At 37.6% G+C, this 10289-nt stretch overlaps 1 pseudogene; it reads left to right on the top strand.

Moving 5' to 3' along the window:
• Nucleotides 1-544: 544 nt before the first annotated feature.
• LOC140628473 (melanoma-associated antigen D1 pseudogene) lies at nt 545-2510 on the top strand (annotated as a pseudogene).
• Nucleotides 2511-10289: the final 7779 nt, after the last annotated feature.

The raw sequence follows: 10289 nt of genomic DNA, 5'->3' as shown, positions 1-10289 counted from the left end.
CAATTCTATGAAGCCTAAACAATGTGAGTAAGCTGTAAAAGAAAGCTAGCAGAGGTTGGTTCATGAGGTTTAAGGAAGAAGCTGTCTCCTTAATATAAAAGTGCAAGGTGAAGCAGTAAGTGCTGCATCAAGTTATCCAGAAGATCTAGCTCAGATAATTAATGAAGGTGATTACATTAAAAAAGATTTTCCAAACAGCCTTCTATTGGAAGGAGATACCATCTAGGACTCTCAAAGGTAGAAAGGAGAAGTCAATGCCTTGATTTAAAGCTTCAAAGGACAGGCTGACTCTCTTATTAAGGGCTAATGCAGCTGGTGACTTTAAGTTGATGCCAATGCTCATTCCAAAAATCCTAGGGCCCTTAAGAATTATGTTTATTCTGGGCTGCTATACTGTCATTTTCTCCTGAACAAAGAAAGGGTACAGCTAGAGAGAGCCAAGCACAGCAATCCTGATCTTCTGAGTGGTAAAGAGGGGAGGCAATGAGGGGATTGGGGTTGGAATCTGAGGCAAGGCTCTGTTCTTGACAGAGGGACAGAAGCCATGGCCTAGAAAATGGACTGTGGTGTGGGCCTCCTACACTTCTAGGCTGAGGCAGAAGATGGCACTTTGTTGGAGGTCATCCAGATCTTGGAGGCACCACCTACCAACCAGGCCACAGCAGCTGGGCCAAATGCTAGTCCCCAGAGTTCACAGTCCCCAAAAGCCAATGAGATGGCTGATGTTCAGGCTTTAACAGCTGCCACTAGGTCCAAAACAAATTTTAAGGCTCAGAACACCACCACAAAAGGCCCAAATCATGCCTTTGATTTCTCTTAGGGTTTCAATGCCAAAGAGATACCCAATGTGGCACCTAAGGCAGCCTATAAATCCCAGAATGCCACCCCAAAGGGCCCAAATGGTGCTTAGGATTTTTCTGAAACCACTAAGGCCTTAACAGCTGATATCCAGATCCAGAATATTGACCAAGCCAAGATGGCCACTTCCAAGACTGAGGCACAATCCACCTAAGTGTCTCTGAATCTGATGGTGCAGCCGCACAGATAGCAGTTGCTTCCTACGATCAGACTCTGGAGTCCAGGGCCATAATTTGGGGTGAGAGGACCTGTAAGATAAATAACTTGAATGTGAATGAGAACAGCAGTGGGAATCAGAGGAGGGCTCCACTGGCTCCAGGGACTTGAGGGTCTGCATCAGTTACAGTTACTACTCAGAACCCATATGGTGCACCCCCAAACTGCTCTAGCAGACCCCATTGGCCTGGCAGAACCCATCAGGTAGATCCTACCAACACGTCGGAGCTTCCCAGCTAGGCAGACCCAAACAGGCTGGCAAAACTCAGCTGCCTGACGGAAACCCATTGTCTGGCCTGGTATGGTTGTCTGGCTGAACGCACTGGCTTAGCAGAATCCACCTGGATGGCAGAACCCATGACGCTGCGATGGTCCTCCAGATTGGCAAAGCCTTCCTACCCCTACCACCAGCCTGGCTTCTGCTGCCTAATTGGTCACTTCCCACCGACTGGCCACACCCACCTAACTGGTAGAACATGCGACCTTCTCCCATCTTGCGTGCCTCACAGAACCTGGGTTCCTCACAGTCACAAGATACAGCCCTTCTTCAGGAAATAACAACTAAGTTGGCTGAATACCTGATGCTTAAAGATTACACTAAGGTGCCCATCAGATGCTCAGAAATACTGAAGAATATCATCCATGAATACACTGATGTTTATACAGGAGAAGAAATTTGGGATTCAATTGAAGGAGATTGACAAAGAAGAACACCTATATATTTTCATCAGTACTCCTGAGTCCCTGACTGATATACTAGAGACAATTGAAGACACACCTAAGCCCAATAACACTATCTTAGTGATATGAGGCATCATCTTCAGGATTGGCAACCACGCCAGTGAAGTTGTTCTCTGGGAGGCATTATGCAAGATGGCACTGCATTCTGGAATGAGATTGATCTCCTTGGAGATCTAAGGAAGCTTCTCACTTATAAGTTTGTAAAGCAAAAGTACCTGTATTACAGATGAGTGCCCAACAGCAACCCTCCTGAGTATGAGTTCCTCTGGGACCTCTGTTCCTACCATGAAACCAGCAGATGAAAATGCTGAGATAGAGATTCCGAAGAGAGATCCTTGGAACTGGACTGCACAGTTCATGGAGACTGCAGATGAGGCCTTGGGTTTTCTGGATGCTGCTGCAGCTGAGGCTAAGGACCAGGCTGAAGGGAGAACTTGCAAGGGTATTAGAGATGAAGCTGTAGCTGGGCCCTGTAGCTGAGATGACATTGAGTTTGAGCTGCTGATCTGGCATCAGGAAGGAGATTTTGGCGAAACCTGGTCTAGAATCCCATTTACCTTCTGGGCCAGATACCACCAGAATGCCTACTCTGATTTTGTCAGACCTTCACTGGCCCCATTATTGGCCCTGGTGGTACAGTCAATGCCAACTCTGCTTCCAACTTTGGTGTCACTGGTTTATTCTGGGTTGAGTGAGATGTTGATGTTGCTAGTCAGCTGCAATAGTCTTTCCCCTGAGTGAGGCTGAAGCCTCAAATTTCTTCTAAACACAGCTATCTAGAAAGCCACATCCTCTTGACTAAAAGTGGCATGTAGGACAAATTTACTTGCTCTTCCTTGTCTGTTGCCTTTCTTTCCCCTTGTGTGCTGTCAAGTTTTGGTATCAAATATAAACTTTGGAACAGCAAAGTGAAAAAAAAAATCTATTCTGCCTGTGCTCCATAAATAGAACAAAGGGCCTGAATGGCAGAATATCTGCTTGTAATATGGTTTACTGAATGTTCCAAGCCCACTGTTGATACCTACTTCTTAGAAACAAACAAAAATAAAGGTTCGTTTCAAAATATCACTGCACGTTGATAATGCACCTGATCACCCAAGAGCTCTGATGAAGATGTACAGTGAAACTAATGTTGTTTTTGTGCCTCTAACACAACATCCATTCTGTGGCCCATGGATCAAAGAGTAATTTTGACTTTCGAGTCTTATTACTGAAGAGATACATTTTGTGAGACTATAGCTGCCATAGATAATGATTCCTCTAATGGATCTAAGCAACGTAAATTGAAAACCCTCTGGAAAGGATTCCCCATTCTAGATGCCATTAAGAACATTTCTGATTCATGAGAAGAGGTCAAAATATCAACATTAACAGGATTTTGGAAGATGTTGATTCTAAAACTCATGGAGAACTTTGAGGGGATCAAGACTGCAGTGGGAAAAATAACTGCAGATTTGTTGGAAATCACAAGAGAACTAGAATTAGAAGTGGACCCTGAAGATGTGCCTGAATTTTCCAGAATCTCATGATGAAAGTTTAACAGGTGAAGAGTTAATTTTTATGGAAGACCAAAGAAAGTCGTTTCTTGAGATGAAATCTACACCTGGTGAAGATGCTATGAAAATTGTTGAAATGACAGCAATCATTTAGGATATTATATAAAGTTAGTTGATAAAGTAGTAACTGCACTTGAGAGGACTGACTCCAATTTTGAAAGACACTCTACCATGGGTGAAATGTTATCAAATAGCATCACACACTACAGAGAAATCATTTGTGAGAGGAAGAATCAATCAATGTGGTTCAATTTCACTGATATTTTAAATTGCCACAGCCATTCCCATCATCAGCAACCACTACTCTGCTCAAGTAGCCATCAACTTGAAGCAAGAACCTCCACCAGGCAAAAAATTATGACTCCCTGGAAGCTCAGATGATGGTTAGCATGTTTTAGCAATAAGGAATTTTTTAATCAAGGTGTGTGCATTTTTCAGGCATAATGCTACTACACAGTTAATATATTTCAGTATAGTGTAAATATAACTTTTACATACACTAGGAAACAAAAAAATAATTTGACTAGCTTTATTACAATTTAAACTTTATTACAGTGGTCTGAAACCAATTTTCAACTGTCTCTGAGATACACCTGTAGAGGGTAGATCATTCCCCACTTAATTCTTCTCCCATACAGTAACATCTTTCTCTCCTTTGAGGTTATATATGACTTTATAGTATCTCTGTTTGGGCAGTTATGACTTTCTACAGTCTCATTTTCCTCCATTATAATGCAAGTTCTTTTAGGGACCTGATTTTTTGTGTTTGTATCCTTCACAGTTCCTTGTATATAGAAGGGGCAAAATAGTTGTTAACAAATAAATCCCTTGGGTGACCATAGATTCATTCAAAAAGTCCAGAATGATAAGAGGTAGCCTCTATAACAATAAAGCATTTTTAAGATGTTTTAAGTTTTAAAACAATAAACAGAAGTTTTAAGATGAACTAAAAGTATTAGAAAATTGATAATATAAATTGTTATATTTCAAGAAATGATACAAATAAAAAAAGAAAAAATCATTAAGTTTTTATTCAGCAAGTATTGAACTCCTGCAGTATACTACTTTATTAGGAGCAGAGGTTATAAAAATGAATAAGACATGGTGTCTTCCCTATAGGAGCATGTTAATCTCATTCAAGGTACGCTTTTTACTGAGAGAGAGTGTTAATTCTACAATGGGTTATTAAGGGAATCCAGGGATATTTGTGATTATGGTGTTAAAAGAATTTGTCACAGACAGAAACTATATCTATCTAAAACCATTCCCACTGTGCTGTCTCACCACTAAATTCACAGCATGGATGATTATACCGGATCACCTTTCAACTGCCTTCCTTCCCTAAGGATATTATGTACTTGCTGTGATAATGCAACTTAAAAAGAGTTGACATAGATTCCATTAACGTGTAACTTGCTTACGAGGAGTTGTGTTAACATAAACAACTATCAAAATAGCTGATATGAGCAGTATGATTTCTATATATAATATGAACCACACATCTCATATTTATACAGACTTGGACCATCTATATATAAATGTACAATTCTATATAAAGTTTCTTAATTTTTATGATGTGTATGTGACCATTAAAAGTTAAGTTATAATAGATCAGTGCTATTCTGTGGTTATAAAATGTGGTCTTTAATTATTTTTTTAAAGATTTTATTTATTTATTCATAAAAGAGAGAGAGAGAGAGAGAGGCAGAGACACAGGCAGGGGGAGAAGTAGGCTCCATACAGGGAGCCTGACGTGGGACTCAATCCAGGGTCTCCAGGATCATGCCCCAGGCTGAAGGCAGTGCTAAAGCCATCTGGGCTGCCGGTGGTCTTTAATTAAATGTGACTTTTCACACTTGGACTTTTGGGAGATGGAAGCTCCTCAAAATATTTCATTGAAGACATCTGCCAAAAGGGTTTATTTTCATGAGTGAGAAGACATTGATAGCTCACAGGACAAATTCCCACATTATCTTTTCTTTACATCACTAATGAACATTTCATCCACTAGATTACTCAAGATTTCGAATATTATTTCTATTTTTTTCAAAATAGGCTTTAGAAAATTGTCTCTTTTTCCCCTTACTACCCCTACCCTTGGGGGAAATCTCAAGTCAGGATGACTTTAAAATTCATTTATGCTAACACATTATTAAGAATTTAGGAAGTACTAGACCAATATAAGTTGTTTCTTATGAAAATATTTGTCTTAGCCAATTTGGGTTACTACAACAAAATGCCATAAGCTGCATGGCTTATAAACAACAGAAATTTATTTCTTATAGTTCCAGAGGCTGAAAGTCCAAGATTGAGGTGCTAGCTAGCCTGGTTCTTGTGAAAGTTGTCTTCTCATTTGTGGACTGTCAATTCACATGGCAGAAAGATAGTGAGAACTCTTTGGAGTCCTTTTTATAATCTATTAATTAATCCTGTTCATAAGGGCTCTACCCTCATGACCTAATTATCTTCCAAAGGTCCTACTTCCTAATATCATGACATTGTGGGTTAGGATTTCAACACAAGGATATTGGGGGAACACAAACATTCAGTCCATAACAATTTTTTAAACAAAAATCCCTGAGATAAATCTTATAACATTATCCTTTGCATCCAAATTACTAACTCAATGATGCTGTGAAAAGAGTTGTCATTGATAATAATAATAATAATAATAAGTAATAATGATGCCATTTACTTAGTTCCTTTCATCTTGAGCATTCTGAAAACCTTAAAAGGAATCATTTCTGACATGTAACCATCTCTGGGGAAAATTTGGAAGCTATTTGCCAGCTGGCCATCAGTTAGAGACAGGAAGTAAAGAACGTGATTCCCAGCAGATACTGCAGGATATACAATGTAATTACCTAATTTCAAGTAGATTTTGGACACTGGAGCTAATTAATGTCCATATCCTTAAAAAAGTGGCATTGGAAAATTATTGAGTACAAAATGATCAGGACTTCAATTGTACATCTTAGCTAAAAGACAAAGCTTCCAATAACAGTGTCTTCACAATTGCTGATTCAATGCTGCTTGAACAAACTGAATCACAGTGAGAAGCAATTAAGAGATGTGGTAATTTCTTAGCTGAGAATATAATGTACATACACACACATACACACACAAAAGAATATAAAAAGTCTGGAGATTTATTGTGTAGATTTGCAAATGCAGTAATGTGTCCTAACACTAATTGCCAACTGTTAATTTTACAGTGCAGCTTCCCTGCTTCTTGATTCAACAGTGCAGGTGTACCCCATTCCATGAGGATTCACGAATGAGAAATTCACCATAATGGAAGAGTAGGGCATAAATTCAATATATATTTCCAGAAATATCACAAGAATAGAAATTTTTCAGCAGACAGTTTCCAGGAGCATATACAGAATGAAATCTCCAGTTGTCTCTACCTTGCCACAGAAACAGCAGGATATGAACAGCTGCTACTCATATCTCCCAGTCTGATCTTGGATGTGCCATCAAATCTAGGTTGTGGCAGTAGGGGAGGATAAGTTGCCTGCATGAAGCAAGCATTTGAAACTAAAGCAAGGTAGAAAGAGCAGGGCTTCCTGCATCCCATGCCTTAATTGAGCCATGGCTTCAGGCAGGTGGCAGATGTTCAGAGTTAGTGGAGTAACTGTACTCTTGTGCTATAATCACCTAGAGGCAGAAACAGCAGAAAAAAATTAGGAACACATTCCTTACATTTGATGGAAAAAGATAATTTATTTTATAGAAATCTGCTCTACAAGCAGTTTTTCTGGGTAGTGACTATTAATTAAACCAAGTAATGCCAACATATGGTGAGATCTGCTACTAATTCAATGATTAAATATCAGAAAGGCAACAATAATTAAAAAAAACATGAGCACTTAAAAATAGTTAAGGAGAAAAATAAACACCCCTCAAACAATTCAGGTGAAAAAAACACATTTTATTCATTTAGTATATAGATATCATGTCCTTATCTCCAGTTATATTTTAATGCTAACATTGAAGTACAAGGTTATACTCTTATCTTCCCAACTCCTACTCCATCATATTAAGTAGTAGCAATTGTATAGAATCTTAGGATAAGAAGTGAAGCAAGGCCAATTTCCTAGACTCAACTAATATTGGAACTATATAAATCCAAATTAAACAGTCTCAAAAAGTACAATTCAGAATCAAGTGCAGACATCTGACTAACTTAGACATTTGTCTAAATGATCGGCAAAATCACATTCTCATGCTTTAGCCTGCAATTTATGGTTATTTTGTCTTTTAGGATGTCAATGTGTCTACAATGTGCCTACAATTCACCTCTCTTTTCGTCAAATTTTAATTTACTGTTGGTGTTGAGTTTTACATAAAGACATGACGTAACAAAGCCTGTGATAATTTGACACCAGTACTTATGGAACATTTTATAATGGGCTTGATAATAAGCATTTCAGTTTCCTGTCAGCTTCTTGGAAATGTTCTGAAAACTGTAAAAGTCGTCTCCAAATAAAATCTCATTTACAGTTCACAGTATTTCATTTAAAAAAAGTAATCAAGAAAGAAATAGAGTCACAGGTGGATAGAAATAATTTTCAGAGAGAAAAATTTTAATGCCAAGCCTAAGAAAGAAATTCAGAGTTTCAATCCTCAGTAGAATTTTTCTAAATTGTGGTTTCGTTATAATCCTAATGATACTAATCTTAACATTAAAACTACAAATAATAACCTGAAAGAGCAATCTTAGTGAATAATTCCAAGGCACCCATTTCAATTTTTTAAAGTTATTATTAGCCAAACCTTCTTCTTTCATATCTTCAACCCTGATTTAAATCTTTGTATCATCAGATTTATTAATTATAGATTGGATAACTGGAGCTAACAGAATAAGTGTAATAAAATTTTTCATTTATTAAAGTCAAATATCATGTCCAACATGAGTCTTCTTTTTTCTCCATTTAAATCATCTGCAGTTGCCTCACCTGTTCCTAGAATGATGCAGTTTCAAGTTTTCCAATCATCCTTCTTTCTCCTCTGTCAACATTTTGCATTTTCTTATTGGGTATTCAGAACTGAGTACAATGGTCTGACTGTAACCTTGCTTGTGTAGACTAAGATTATGTGCTACTTCATCTAAACTGCAATGTTTTTCTAAGTGTTTTTGCATTCATATCATGCTGTATTCTTTTTAAATGTCTTTTTAGTACTTTAGGTATTTTAAATCCAATATGTAAAAGAGTATTTCTGATACAATTATATAATTGTTACTATGCAGCCATTAAAAATTTGAAATCTTGCTATTTGCAATGACAGGGATGGAACTAGAGGGCATTATGCTAAGTGAAATAAGTCAATCAGAGAAAAGAATTATAAGATCTCACTCATGTGGAATTTAAGAAATGAAACAGAGGATCTTAGGGGAGAGAGGAAAAAATAAAACAAGATGAAATCAGAGAGGGAGACAAACCACACGAGATTCTTAACCATAGGAAACAAACTGAAGGTTGCTGGAGGGGAGGAGGGGTGGGGAGATGGGGTAACTGGATGATGGACATTAAGGAGGGCACATGATGTAATGAGACCTGGGTATCATATAAGACTGATGAATCACTGACTTCTACCTCTGAAACTAATAATTTTAAAAAGTACAGTTTTATATTCTAAAATTGCAGTTCTCAAGTATTCTGCATTTTATGAATGATAGTATAGTTTGTCTTTCTAATGAGTGTTTTTCCTATTGTGTCATACAAGGAAACTTTTGGACAGTTTGTCCAAAGTCCCTTTTTTAAAGTTTGCATATACTTGTATTTAATTTGTAGGATCTCTGAATTAATGCCAAAACACTCAAAAAGAAGTTGAATTTTAGGCAAAATGCAATTAGATAATGGGATCATTAGCAAAACTGATTTTTTCCAAAGGGGATGTTCTGGAGACTTGGGGTTCAACGACTTAGCTCAGAACACCATTCTTCTTCCAATGCAGTCTAACATTAGCCTTCTCAGTATTCTTATCATGCTCTTATAGTATTTTGGACTTCCTGTCAATCATCTTAGAATGTTAAAAGATTATTTTCTCTCTCTCTTTTAAAAGTTGTATTTATTTGAGAAAGAGAGAGCATGAGAGACAGAGCGTGAGTGGAGAGGGGAGCGCAGAGGGAGAGGGAGAAGCAGACTCCCCGTTGAGCAGGGACCCTGATGCAGGACTGATCCTGGAACTCTGAGATCAGGACCTGAGCTGAAGGCAAACGCTTAGCCGACTGAGCTACCCAGGCACCCTTAAAAGATTATTTTCTATAATAATCTTATTTTCTATAAGTGTTAGAAACACTTACCAAGTCTATTTTCTTAACACAATTTTAAATCCACAGTACAATATCATTATATCATTAACTATAGGCACAATGTTGTACAATCAATCTCTATAACTTACTCATTTTTCATGATGAAATTTTATACCCATTGAACAGGAGCTTCCCATTTCCCCCTTCTTGTACCTTGCAACCACCTTTGTACTCTGTTTCTATGAGTTTGACCATTTTAGATAACTCATATAAGTAGAATCATGTAATATTTGCAGATTGATAACTGGCTTATTTTTGTTAGCATAAGGTCTTCAAGGTCCATCCATGTAGTCACATGTGGCAAGATTTTCTTCTCTTTTAAGGCTGAATAATATTCCATTGTATTTATATACCACATTCTCTTTAACCATTTATCCATCAGTGGACATTTAGGTCATTTCCATATTTTGGCAATTATGAATAACACTGCAATGACTGCAGGTGCAGATATCACTCTCTTTGATATCTTGATTTCAATTCTTTTGGATGCATATCCCAAAAGTGGGATTGTTGAATCATGTGGCAGTTCTATTTTTTGAAATTTTATTTCAGAAAAAAAGTGTACAACATTGATTACCAGTGATTATCACAATCACGTT

The sequence above is a fragment of the Canis lupus genome, chromosome X (assembly GCF_048164855.1).
Source record: "Canis lupus baileyi chromosome X, mCanLup2.hap1, whole genome shotgun sequence".
NCBI classification, from domain to species: Eukaryota; Metazoa; Chordata; class Mammalia; order Carnivora; family Canidae; genus Canis; species Canis lupus.
This window is presented reverse-complemented; position numbering and strand designations above follow the sequence as displayed.